The sequence below is a fragment of the Telopea speciosissima genome, chromosome 10 (genome assembly GCF_018873765.1).
Source record: "Telopea speciosissima isolate NSW1024214 ecotype Mountain lineage chromosome 10, Tspe_v1, whole genome shotgun sequence".
NCBI classification, from domain to species: Eukaryota; Viridiplantae; Streptophyta; class Magnoliopsida; order Proteales; family Proteaceae; genus Telopea; species Telopea speciosissima.
Window position 1 is genome coordinate 59,818,528 of NC_057925.1, and position 14,850 is coordinate 59,833,377.

Below are 14,850 nucleotides of genomic sequence, written 5' to 3' on the forward strand. Positions count from 1 at the left end.
TATACTCTTGATGATGCAGGCAGCAAGAAATATGTGGTAGCAAATTTCTTGAATTTTGAAATGATCGACAACGAAAGCGTCTCTTCCCAAATTGATAAATTTCAAATCTTAGTGGGAAGGTTATCTAAGAAAAATGTTATTCTTCCTAATGTTTTCGTCACAAGTTCCCTCCTTGAAAAACTCCCTCCCTCTTGGATTGATTTAAAAAATAATATGAAACACAAGAGAAAGGAATGGTCCTTTGAACAGGTTGTGATCAGAATCAAGATCGAGGAGAGGAACAAGAACAAGGAAAATGGTGGAAAGCCTCTTGGGTATACAAGACTCAAAGCCAACTTTGTCGAATCAAACAAACAAGGTCATTTCAAAAAAGGTCTTCAAGTCAAGAAAGGCAAGAATTTCAAGAGGTCAAAAGTGAAGTGCTTCACATGTGGTAAGCATGGTCATCTCAAGAGAGACTGTCGGAACAAGAAGTCCATGGAATCTGAGAAAGTGAAGGCTAATTTACTGGAGGAGGACATTTTCACCGCCATGATTACAGAAGTAAGTTTGGTTGAAAAACCAAAAGATTGGATACTTGATACGGGTGCAACTCGACATATTTGTGGCGATCGCAATGCGTTCGGTACTTACTCTGTTGTTAATTCGGGTGATCAAGTTTTTATGAGAAATTCCCAATCTTCTAATGTTATCGGTAAAGGAACTGTCACATTGAAGCTCACTTTGGGTAAGACACTTATCTTAAGGGAAGTGCTTCATGTTCCAGACATCAGGCGAAATTTGGTTTCTGGTCCACTTCTCAATAAGGCTGGGTTTAAACTCACATTTGAATCTGACAAACTTGTACTGTTGAAGAATGATGTTTTTGTTGGAAAGGGTTATGTAAGTGATGGTCTTTTTGTAATCAGTGTTCTGAACGTAAAAAAAGATAAGCCGAGTGCTTCTTCCTTTTATATTGTTGACTCTTTTAATTTGTGGCATAATAGATTATGACATATTAGTGCTCCTTATTTATCTAGATTACGCAAGTTAAGTTTTATTGATAGCCTTGGAAAGCCACCGGTGTCTAAATGTACTACTTGTGTAGAGGCCAAACTGACAAAGAGGCCACATAAGTCAGTAACGAGGCAAAGTAGTCGCCTTGACTTGATTCATAGTGATTTGTGTGATTTTAAATCGTATGAATCAAGAGGTGAAAAAAATTATGTTGTTACCTTTATTGATGATTACTCAAGATTTACTTTGTTGTATTTACTGAAATCAAAAGATAAAGCAAGTGATGCCTTTATATCCTATAAAAGAGAAGTTGAAAATCAAATAGGGAGTAAAGTTAAAAGACTTCGAACCGATAGAGGTTCAGAGTGTTTTAATCTTTACAAATTTTGTGAAGAGAATGGTATTATACATGAAACTACAGCTCCATACCAACCACAATCCAATGGAATAGCCGAAAGAAAGAATCGTACATTGAAGAAAATGATGAATTCATTCCTTATTTGTTCTGGGTTAACCCTTGATATGTGGGGGGAAGCTATTCTAACGGCTTGCTATATTTTAAATAGAATTTCTCATAAGAAAACTGGTTTAGTACCTTTTAAGTTATGGTTTGATAGAAAACCTAACTTAAAGCATTTAAGGGTCTGGGGCTGTTTGGCAAAAGTATTAATACCTGAGTCGAAGAAAAGGAAACTTGGTCCTAAAACCTTTGACTATATTTTTATAGGATATGCTTCGTATAGTAATGCTTATCGTTTTATGGTTCTCAAAACCATAGATGGTGTTTGTGAAGAAAACAACATAATAGAAGCTAGGGATGCAGAATTCTTTGAAGATGTATTTCCTTATAAATCCAATGAAGTAGGTGTTACTAATGCTAGTGGTGATTTAAATTTCAAAGATGCTGTATCAAAGAGTACAGAAAATGATTCTGTTTATCAAGATGATCCTATATCTAATGACAATGATGAAAGTCATTTGAGGAAAAGTAAAAGGCAAAGGAAAGCTAAGCACTTTGGTAATGATTGGGTTGTTTATTCTATAAACGAGGATCCCAAATCATGTAATTGGGTTGCCCATATTGTGGATAAGGATCCTCTTACGTATAATGAGGCAGTTACGTCCTGAGATGCCGTCTTCTGAAAAGAGACAATAAAAAGTGAAATTGATTCATTATTATTCAATCATAATTGGGAATTGGTAAACCTGCCATAAGGTTTCAAAGTGTTAGACATCAAATGGATATTTCGAAAGAAATTGAAATCAGATGGATCACTTGATAAATTTAAAGCCAGACTAGTTGTCAAAGGCTTTAGGCAAAAGAAGAACTATGATTACTTTGATACTTTTGCTCCAGTAACAAGAATCACCACTATAAGAGTAATGGTGGTTGTTGCATCACTTTACAATTTGGTGATACATCAAATGGATGTAAAAACAGCATTTCTCAATGGAGATTTAGAGGAAGAGATATACATCAGGCAACCGGAAGGTTATACTGTGCCTGGACAATCAAATAAGGTATGCAAACTTGTTAAGTCCTTGTATGGACTAAAACAAGCGCCAAAGCAGTGGCATGAAAAACTTGATATGGTACTCATATCAAATGGATTTCTTGTAAATGATGCCGAGAGGTGTCTATACAGTAAGTTTCATCACAAAAAAGGTGTGTTCATCTTACTTTATGTAGATGATATGTTGATTATGGGCACTAACCTAGATATAGTGAGACATACTAAAAATCTCTTAATGTCCAATTTTGAAACCAAGGACATGGGAGAGGCTGATGTGATTCTAGGAATCAAAATCATCAGGAAGGAGAAAGTGATTATCTTATCACAAGCTTACTATATAGAAAACATGCTTAAAAAGCATGGATATTTTGACTTATCGTCGGTCAAAACACTTTTTGAGATGGGATGTCATTTACAACGACATCAATGTGACCCTGTAAATCAGAAAAGATATTCACAGATAATTGGTTTTGTTTCTTATCTAATGAATTGCACTAGACCTGATATAGCTTTGGTTGTGGAAAAACTGAGTCAATATACTCATAACCCAAGCAACGAACATTGGCATGCTATTGAAAGACTATTGAGGTATCTAAAACGTACCATTAATTATGGTCTTCACTATAGCGGAAACCCAGTTGTATTAGAAGGTTTCTGTGATGCTAACTAGATATCAGATACAAATGAATCATTAGCAACTAGTGGATATATATTTACACTAGGAGATGGAGCGATTTTGTGAAAATCGATTAAACAGTCCTGTGGGACAGGATCCATGATGGAAGCAGAATTTATTGCCATGGAAAAGGCAGGAACTGAAGCCGAATGGCTTAGAAATTTAGTGGCAGATATTCCACTATGGCCAAAACCTGTTCCTTCGATATCACTTCATTATGATAGCATGGCGGCTATAGCTAAAGCTAAAAGTAGAATCTATAATGGAAAAAGGAGGCATATTCGCCTACGACATAATCTTGTAAGGTAGTATATAAATGAGGGAACGATAGCTATCGATTTTGTGAAATCAGACTGTAATTTAGTAGACATATTCATAAAACCAATGCCTACAAAGATCTATATAGAATCATCTAAGGGAATGGGCTTAAAGCCTGTGACATAGGTTATGTGATGGAAACCCAACCTATGAAGAGGTTTAACTCCTAAATTAGGTTCAAAGGGTACAAACGAAATCACCGGATGATCTGATGAGTACTACCAATAGTTGCTCATTCTGTTAGATGGAAAGGTAGTACCACCACAATGAAAGAGGTTGAGTTACTAACTCTTAATCAAACCAAATCTCACGAAATGTGGGGGTGTGTTATCTATGGTGCACACTATGGGTTGACCTAAATGGATGTAGGAGGTGAGGCCACCAATCGATGAGAGTTTTAAAGGCGAACTCTCTAAACGTCCATGATACCAAGATATGGGACAAGGTCAGATTCTGTTTGAAAAATAGAGAAAAATATCCATTTAATTTATAAGGGTACATCACGTAAAGTCGACTGATAGGATATGGGTGGTGAGCTTGTGGGCTACACCAATGAGGAAAGGTTCAAGAAGCCTGACTTCACCCGTACTCTGTAGTGAAGTTCATCAGACCTAGTGTAGGTTCAAGTTCGAAAGACACCTGCAACGATGTGTCCTATTATGTCTAATATACTCAACACTTTTGTCACTCTATCGACATTTTGAATCTTGTGGGGGATTGTTGGATAAAAATTAAATTCAATTTCATTATCTCTCATTATACTAAAAATTCAAAAGGTCTTTGTCACATGTGGTCTTTATCTTTTGTCTAAAAGTTCTTTTCATTGTCTAATCTTATTCAAATTTGAGTTTTCATTTCCCTCCATATTTTGAGTTGCATTTGTAAAAGAACCAATGTTGTTTAGTCTCACATTGGTTAGCTTCAAGGATGTGAGCTTGCTTATAAGTATTCATGGGTCCTTAAGGGACATGGGTTCCTTACAGAGAAGTGTGTCCTCTCACTTGTGTGGGGGTTGGTCCGAGGTGCTTTTAAATCATGCGTGCCAAACCGAATCGAGCCGAGCCAGGCCAGGTCGGGCCGAGTTCGAGTCTAGGTGTGGGTGTGGGTGTGGGTGTGTATAAATAAATATCTTATTTTTATTTTTATACATGCACCTACAGTACCTATACGAGTGTGTATTGGTACCTGTGCACACATAAGGAGACACCTAAAGTACGTATACAGGGATGCCTGTATACGTACAGTACCTTTACAACCTGCCTCTACATATTCTATATATTCAAGGGTATTGGTAGGGGTAACTTCACTTAGTCTCTTCCTGTTTTGTTGCTTCTCAAGGAGTGGTTCTTCTCTGTTTTTCATTAGAGAGTGTTTCTATCCGTCCTTACTGTCTCTGTGTGTTGAGTATAGCTTTTGAACCCCTTCTGTAATCACTTTGGGAGTGCCGCCTTTAGTGATTAGTGGATTGTTTCATCTTGGAGGTATAATCGCACTGTTCCCGGTCTGCACTAATAAGGGGCGATTAAAGACTTTAAGGAGGGTGTCATCTAGATACGACTCGATCCAACCTACTGTCTCCTTTGGCGATATCCTGCAACTAACAAATACATATATTTATTTGATTATTTATACTCTTGTTTTGTACTGCTGTTTATGCTTTTATTACTATTTGTATTCTTATATTGTTCTGCCCATAGTCCGGTGCTAACACACTCCTAACTCCTTCTCAACCTGATGTTTTTCTCCCATCTTGTCCATTGCCTTAACACCAAGATTTGCATTCCTTTGACTTCGAATTCTACCAATAACTAGAGTTGCCATATGGGAACCCACACGACCACCTCGAAGAGTACTCCTACATCTATCACGATTTTTTTAACTCAACACCTGAGTCCATCCGTCTTGCACCTCCTCTTGATTAGATTGGTCATAACCCGACCCACTAGAATCTGATCTTTGAACTGATTCCACCTCGTTAGGCATATTTAAAATGATAGCCCCATCTTGAAAGCGGGAATTATGCACCTCCATACTTTCAAGTAATTGATGATCAATGATTTCCTCAACACGACCTTCAATCTGAACTTTTGGATCGGATTTGGATCCATGATCCAAATCAGAACTTTACCCAATTTGAGCATTCAATGCCCCAGAAATGTGAATGTCTCCACCGTCTTCAACTGCCAGCTCATTCTCTTATAACCCCTCAAAGAGCTTTCCCATGTGAGGCGAACTCGTGCTGGTTTGAAGCCCACCCGTGGTTATCCCTTCTTTCTCTCCACTATCAACGGGATTCCCAACTAAATGGGAAGACTGTACACCTTGAATGGAGATAGGTTGAATACGTTCCAAATTTGGAGACTTCCCAGTTTGCGAGTTGATTCTATTACCTCTAGAGACCGAGGTAATCTCGTCCACATCAACACTTACCGCACCATTCTCCGACGAAAGAACGTGATGCAATTGCAGCACTCGACCTGAAGGGTGTCAAACCCTCTTCCCAACAAAGTCACTAGCCTCACGGTCACCACCTTCAATATACTCCAATGGTCGAACAACATTCGCATGTGATAACGCATTCCTTGCATCCAACAACCCCTCACGCTGTGATGCAACACCTTGGCCAGTTTTATTATTCGATGCCATCATCCTAACCCCCTTGTTCAAATGTTCATCATGTTCAGTCTGCTCAACACCTGATGTAACCCCCTCCCCTTCTTGAGGAACACTATTAACGGAATAGTAGATGAGGACAATCTAGTCATTCAAGATATGCCAAAGACTAGGTCCACAACTGATTCACATTATCCCTAAACTTACTCTACGGAAATTTCAAAATTTGTAAAATGGTTTCCTTAATTTAAGGAACCGTATAGCTATACTGTTGGAGTTTAAACTCTCCACTTTCCTGTATAAATGGATACCAATACGTCAATGCAAGTCATCAAAGTTGAAGCTTAAGTCTTTCAAGTTTTTTATGGTATCGAGAGCCAGATGACTAATGTCAATTTCGTTCCTTTTTTTTTTTTCTTCCTTATCAGCATCATCATGTCAACAAACCCTACAACATCCGATGCCATCACCGCCAGTATTGCTGCCTCCACATTACCTTCTGCACTCAATCCACTAGCCAACATAACAAATCTTGCCTCCATCAAACTTGATCGTCAGAATTACTTGTTATGGCGCTCTCAATTCATACCCATTCTCCGAGCAACTCAGATGCTTGGCTATCTTGATGGTTCAATTACGTCAATGCAAGTCATCGAAGTTGAAGCTTAAGTCTTTCAAGTCTTTTAAACACGCTTCTTGCGACAAACCTCCTCTCTATGCCCAAGCTTTGAGCAACATCTGCAGAATTTGGGCAGTCGATCATAAACAACCTTTTGGTAAAAACCAGATGAACCACATCCAATCCAAATCTGCTCTGGGTGATCATTATGTAGATTCAACTCCACACAAGCCCTAGCAGCTACCGTTCGCGTACACCTTGCCGTCACCCCTATTAAGGAGAAAAGTGTTATGGTTGGTTAGACTGTTAGGGCCTATTGTTATATGTCACTATCAGTATCTATACGGTCTAGAACCTTCTCTGTACACATCTGTTCACATAGCCTTCTGTACAAATTCTATGTATATTGTAACTTCTCTCATTAATAAAGTGTGAAGATATCAATTGTCTACATGGTATTAGAGCTTTTTATGCTCCTACGAGTGTCCCTCTCTTCGTTGCTGTGACTCTGCATTTCTTTCAAAATGTCCTCTGAGATCTCCGGTGGTCTGTCTCCTACCACCACCACCATAGTGCCACCGCTGGTGTTTTTGAATGCCACTACTGCGATTCCACGCAAGCTTATAGCAGCGAATTACTTACTCTGGCGTGCTCAGTTCCTTCCGCTCTTGCATGGCCACAACCTTCTTGGATATGTTGATGGCACATTTCCAAGACCTGCTTCCTTGGATGCAGACTCGTCACAGCTATGGGATCGCTAGGACCAGCTAATACTAAGCTGGATCATATCTTCACTGTCTGATGAGACTTTGCCACATATCATCAGTGCGAGAACATCGTTTGAGGCTTGGAACACTCTCAATCGTGTTTTTGCCTCATCCTCCAGATCTCGAGTGATGGATCTCAAGGATCGCCTCTTGCGCCTTCAGAAAGGCACCTCTACAGTACCTGAGTTCCTTCTTGAAGTGCGATCAGTGGCTGATACTCTTGCCGCCATAAATAATCCAGTATTCGATGAGGATCTGGTTCTTACAACCTTGCGTGGCCTTTGAGAGGACTTTTATGATTTTGCCACCTTTGTGCGCATTCGCGCTGAACCAGTCACCTTCTTGGACTTCTGTGGTCTGCTTATGACTCAGGAACTTTACCTATCTTCTTCAGCGTCTACTGTGACTGCTCCGATCTTGACTGCTAATGTTGCCACTGAATCTGATCGCAGTATTGGATCTGATCGTACTGGACGTAATGATCAAAATCCTCGATTCCGTGGTAATGGTCGTCGCCAATATTACTCAAATCAGGGGTGTAATGATCCCAATAATGGTCACCAATATTCACCCAAGGGCTCTGGCAATGGTTATCGTTCCTATTCTGGTAAAGGAAATGGTTCCAAGAATCGCAGCTTGGCTTCGAGCACTTCTGATGGATGTCGCCCTTACACTAGTTACAGAGGTAATTCTGGAGGTTCAAATGGTGTTGCTGCTTCAGGTGAGCCTTCCTTCCTTAATAATCCTCGCACTACCTGTCAAATTTATCGAATGGAGGGTCATGTTGCTGGACAATGTCCTCAACGATTCAATCATGCCTATTTGGGTAAGTTTAGCTCTTCTGCTACACCTGGTTTTTCCATTTCACCCACTCTTTGGCTTCTTGATAGTGGTTCTAACAACCACATTACCGCAGACATGTCCAACTTAGCCATTTGTGACTTATATTCTAGATCTGACAGCATCATTGTTGGCAATGGCCAAGGTTTGCACATTTCTTATCATGGATCTGCTACTGTGTCTTCTTCTACTGCTATATTTCGTTTGACAAATGTGCTTGTTGTTCCTACAATCCACTACAACTTGCTTTCCATTTCTAAGTTTTGTGTTGACAATGCTGTTTACTTTGAGTTCCATGCTTCTTTCTTTTATGTTAAGGACTCCAAGACCTATCGGACTCTGTCTCAAGGCCTGAGTGACAACGGGTTATTCTGGCTTCAATTATTACCTTTTGAGCATGGCAACTCCTCTGTTCAGCTACCTGTTTCATATGCTGCCTTGATTGTTACTGATTGGCACAGGCGTTTGGGGCATCCCTCTGCTCAACGGTTGCCTCATATCTTACCTACTTCTTTGCTACCACTTACTACTTCTAGTACTATTCCACTTTGTGATGCTTGTAGCTACTCCAAGTCATATAGGTTACCTTTTATTTCATCTTCTTCTACTACATCTGCACCATTACAGCTTATACATACTGATATTTGGGGCCCAGCCCCTGTTGTCTCTTTTGATAAATTTAGATGCTATATCATTTTCATAGATGACTTTACCAGATATTGCTGGCTTTATCCTCTTTGTAATAAATCGGACATTATCTCTGTGTTTAGCAAGTTTAAATGCCTTGTTGAAAATTACTTTCAATCCTCCATTCAAGTTTTACAATCTGATGGGGGTGGGGAATACGTCAAACTTGCATAATTTCTTTCCACACATGGGATTTCACATAGGTTTTCATGTCCCCACACCCAGGCTCAAAATGGCCTTGCTGAAAGAAAGCATCGACATATTGTCGAATCAGCCTTATCTCTTTTATTTCAGGCTGGTATGCCTACTCAATTTTGGACAGCAGCTGTACAAACCAGTGTCTACTTGATCAATAGACTTTCACTTCCATCTTTGGGAAACATTTCTCCATTGGAATGCCTCTTTGGCACCTCACCAGATTACTCATCTTTAAGAGTATTTGGCTGTTTGTGTTACCCATGGCTTCGGCCTTACTCTATGCATAAACTATCCCCACATTCAAGACCTTGTGTCTTTTTGGGGTACTCCCTTTCTCATAAGGGTTATCGATGCTTTGATCCAACAAATCAGAGGATTTTTATTTTGCGCCATGTCATTTTTTATGAACATGTTTTTCCCTATGTGTCCTTGACTTCCTCTCGGCCTACTCCTCCACCTTACTCTTCTTGGTTTCCATCGCAACCTGCCCAGATTATACTTCCCTGTTCTACACCTGAACGGCATGCACCAAGTTGTGCCACTGGGCCTGCTAATGTGCTTTCACATGGGCCTGCTATTAATGCTGCTAATTGCCTTGATACTACTGGGCCTGACAGTGCTTCTGGGCCTATCACTAGGGTGGATATTATTTCTGGGCCTAATACTGTTTCTGTTCCTGGGCTGCATATGAGTTTTGGGCCTGATCATGCAGTTATCAACAATAACATGACTGTTAGTGGGTCTATTACAGATATTGGTGATGCTGCACCCTTTGTTACTCACAGGTCTCATCCTATGGTGACTCGCTCTCGTACTGGTGCTCTCAAGGCAACTACTCGGCTCAATTTGATTTCTGTGGTGGGCACCTCAGATGATGTTCCAAATTGCTACAGTCAAGCTGTCAAATCTCCTCACTGGTGCCTTACAATGGCCGATGAGCTCAATGCCTTAATAAAAAACGGCACATGGGTCCTTGTACCACCAGCCGCTCATCAAAATGTCATTGGCTGCAAATGGGTGTTTAGAATTAAACGGCGCCCCAATGGCTCTATTGAACGCTACAAGGCCAGCTTGGTGGCCAAAGGCTTTCACCAACGACCGAGCTTTGATTTCAATGAGACTTTTAGCCCCGTGATTAAGCCAATTATGATTCGTATCGTTCTTTCCCTTGCGGTAACTCATGGTTGGCCGGTGCGTCAGTTGGACGTTTCTAATGCATTTCTTCATGGGGAACTCATTGAGTCCGTATATATGACGCAGCCATCGGGCTTTGTTGATGCTACCTTTCCTTCACATGTGTGCCACTTAAGGAAATCTTTATATGGGCTACGCCAAGCTCCTCGTGCTTGGTACACCAAGCTTAGCTCTTTTGTCCTGTCACATGACTTTATGGCGTCGCGGATTGATACTTCACTCTTCATATATCGGTCTGCCTCAGTGGTCTTATATTTCCTTATCTATGTTGATGACATCTTAGTCACCGGGAACAGCAATGCTGCCATAACGGCTCTCATACAAGCATTGTCTCGATCCTTTGCTCTAAAGGATCTTGGGGACCTGCACTTTTTCCTTGGTGTTGAAGTCCAACGCACAGCCACGGGAATGCATTTGTCTCAGCAAAAATATATAATGGACTTACTCAAGGAAACCAACATGTCTACAACCAAGCCCATCTCGACTCCTATGGGCTCTGATACACTGTCCATTACTCAAGGCAAGGCTTTATCCGATGGCACACTTTATAGAAAAACAGTTGGATCTCTCCAATATCTGGCGGTCACGAGACCTGATATTGGTTATGCAGTCAGTCATGTTGAGCAATTCATGCATGCGCCAACCGATTTACATTGGTCCGCTGTGAAACGTATTTTACGTTACTTGTGCGGCACAATCTCTTTGGGCTTATTCTTTGGTTCGAAGTCCTCTGTTTCTCTTACGGCTTACTCCGACGCCGATTGGGCTGGTTGCCCGGATGATCGGAGATCAACTACTGGTTTTGGTATCTTCTTCGGCACCCATCTTATCTCTTGGGGTGCTCGCAAACAACGCATTGTTTCTCGCTCCTCGACGGAGGCGGAGTATAGGGTTGTTGCTAGTACAGCAACTGAGCTCGTTTGGATACGATCCTTGTTCGGTGAGCTAGGCGTATTTCTTCCTCTACCTCCTACACTATGGTGTGACAACGTTGGCGCGACATATCTCACCGCCAACCCTATTTTTCATTCTCGCACCAAACATATAGAAATCGACTTCCATTATGTGGGTGAGTTTGTGGTTGCTAGCCGTCTTACAGTTCGCTATGTGCCTACTACTGATCAAGTGGTTGATATCTTAATTAAATGTCTACCACGCACACGGTTCCTTACTCTCCGGGACAAGCTTACGGTTACAGATCCGTTGCACTTGAGGGGGCGTGTTAAGGAGAAAAGTGTTATGGTTGGTTAGACTGTTAGGATCTATTGTTATATGTCACTATCAATATCTATACGGTCTAGAACCTTCTCTGTACACATCTGTTCACATAGCCTTCTGCACAAACTCTATATATATTGTAATTTCTCTCATTAATAAAGTGTGAATATATCAATTGTCTACAGCCCCATCCACTCTCAGCCCAGTTCCAACAGCTCCCGCCACCGACAAGAAGAAATTCCCACGGTGAAGATTAATCGGAAGACCTGGGAATGAAATCCAGACGGGAACAAACAGCGACTCCTGCCCCGCTTTGAAATCACTTGACCACTTAAAGAACCGGAAAGAAAACTTGTTAATAAAACTCTGTTCTTTAAGCCAAACTTTCACATAATCCGACTGATCCAAGAAGCGAAACAGAAGATGTCTTTGATCCAAAGCGGTGATCACCACATCAGCCGACAGGTGGAAAGCATTCTGTACAAACCTTTTGATCTCAAAGATTGAAGGTCTTCCATATGAACATTTGGCAATAAGGGCTGAACGAAAGGGAACTTTTGAAATTGCAATCTCATCTGCAGAAGAAAATTACCGCCGGTAAGCCAAGATGAGTCGAGGGTTTTTTAAGAGGGACCGAAGGAGCCGTGCTCAAAGCCGAATGTGAAACCACCGCCGCAAAAGAGCGCATAGCCCCACCGCCCCCACCAGAGGAAACCGCATCACCGCATGAACCAGACCCCGCCGCCACCGTCATAGATCGATCAGGAGGGAGGACCTCCCTTGCGCAGGATGGGTCCGGCATTACAGAACTTGTTTCGATTCTCCTTTCATCTCACACCTTCAAAGCCGCATCATGAGCTAAAAAATTTTAATTTCCGTTGCCGGGAATCGAACCCGGGTCTCCTGGGTGAAAGCCAGATATCCTAACCGCTGGACGACAACGGATGGATAAATGAAAAATATTTTTCTATAATAAAATTAAATTAAAAAATTAAGTGCAAAGTACGCCATCAAAGCACTACATTAAAAGTATCTTAATCTTTCCCCCGTGTGATTCAGTTAGGGATGTAAATGGATAACCGAAATCCGAATCCGAATCTACATCCGTGTCCGTTTAGGGGCATCCGTATTCGTTTAGAGATATCCGAGAAATAATCCGAATACTCCGATTAAAATCCGTCCGAAAAAAAATCCGAATACTTAATAATAAAAAATTAAATAAATAATGATTTTGACTATTTTTTAAGATTCAATAGGTTCTAGAATATGATGAAAAGATAATCATGATCTAAGAGATATGGATTGAGAGTGAATTGTATCCACTAGGGGGAGGAAGGTCCAGGTTACACAAGGCAGAGATGTAAACGGATGGTCAAAAATCCGAATCCGTTTAGAGGTATCCGAATTCGATCAGGGAATATCCGACTCCGATCACATTCGATCCGTATCCGATCCGAATCCGATCCGTTTACATCCCTAGATTCAGTTTTATCTTTTTGAATAAACCATTGTTTTCCTACCTAAAAAAAAAAACGTTATTAATGTTACGCAGATGTTGCGTTAAAACGTTAATGAATATTTCTTTAATATCCAAATCCTGGAGTGCAAATCTAACAATCACATGGGAATCCCAACACAAGAAAGGTAAGTGGTGCCTATTGACGAATATTATTGCATTTTTATTGAGTTCGGATCCTATCTGGTGTGGCATTTAACCATCAGTTTCACCCAAAAAAAAAAAAAAAATAGACATTGATCCATCAGACCATCAGATCATCAGAGTCGATCTCCCACCAACCATGGGATGTGGGGACCACAGCCCATGGATGGTGGCAGATCAAGTCTTGTGGTTAAATGTCATAGGAAAAAATCTTAATTCTTTTTTTATGGATCTGGCTCTCGTCTAGCCTTGGCAGGAGCTAGATGGTTCAGCCCAGCAAAAAAAGGAGGGGAGGGGGCTACAGTCATTTCATAGGGGGGCCCACTTTGGTCCCACCTGTGAAATGACCAAAGCCCCCCTTGTTTTGCTAGGCTGAACCCTCCAACTCCCGCCACGATTGGAGAAGAGCCACATTGCATTTTCTATTTTCTAGTTTTTTATTTTTTTCCCTTTATTTATTGGTTCATCGAAGAAGCAAGAAGCAGAAGCTTTGTAGGCCTAGTGAGTGCCAAATACATCTATTTATATGCTAATGTGTTTGTGGCTTCTCTACCTCATTGCTTGTTAAGTTCTACTTTTAGTGTTTATTATTCTGCAACAGGGCACCTCCAAGTTTTTCTTTCATAGCCCCAAACCACACATTCAACGAAGAACCTCTCTCTCTCTCTCTCTTTTGGTTTTAAATAAGTTTTTAAAACAATTTAAGATTCAAAATAACCTTAAGTATTTGTTTAAATACAAATAAGTTTCATTAACACTTTACCTCTTCTTTAATTTGTTAATTCAATTATTGAAGACATTTTATGTCTTTTTAAGAAGCTTCTTAATTCATTGATTATTTAGTTTTGGAAGATCCTTAGTATCTCCTCTTAAATGTCTTTCTCCTCTATAAATTGAGGGAACCTCTAACATTTTACGGATCAAGGGTTCTCTTGAGATTAATCAAGTCTCTTGAGATTAATCAAGTCTCTTTTGAGAGGAATCAAGTCCCCCTTTAGTCTAATCAACTCCCTCTTGAGATGAATTTCCCTTGTGTCATTCTATATGCATGTTATTATTTATTCTCATTGTTTTGTTGAGTTTTGAAAGTGATACTATTATAAGTATTTTATTTTTAGTTCGAGCACAGTCCTATAGTACTCGAAAGGGTCTAGTAGTCGAGTGCACGATTACTGGGAGAGCCAATTGGTTGTTTTATCTTATAGGCCAATTCGCAATATTCCCAGTTGCACCATAAGGCGTCTACAGTCTTAAGGACTATGTCAAGTGACACGAATCAGTCCTCCAATTTTTTAACATAATTTCTGTTATATGTTCTTGAAAGAGGCAGTGCAAAAAAAATTTTGAAAAAGCTCTTACAGTAAAAATAACTTTCTACTCATTTATGTTTGATCTCTTAATACTCTAACATATAATTTCTTACACTCTCTCATTCTATAGTTAAGTAGAGAACTCATACAAGCTAAGCACCTCAGCTAGCTAGCTAGCCTGAATCTGGAAAGCCCAAACAAGCCTGAACCACTTAGAATGGTCTTGGGCTGGCTAATACA

General features: G+C 40.4%; 1 non-coding gene across 1 annotated transcript; it reads right to left on the reverse strand.

Moving 5' to 3' along the window:
* Positions 1–12,513: 12,513 nt before the first annotated feature.
* TRNAE-UUC lies at positions 12,514–12,585 on the reverse strand. Its single transcript has one exon. It is a non-coding gene; the product is annotated as a tRNA-Glu (tRNA).
* Between the last annotated feature and the right edge of the window lie 2,265 nt (positions 12,586–14,850).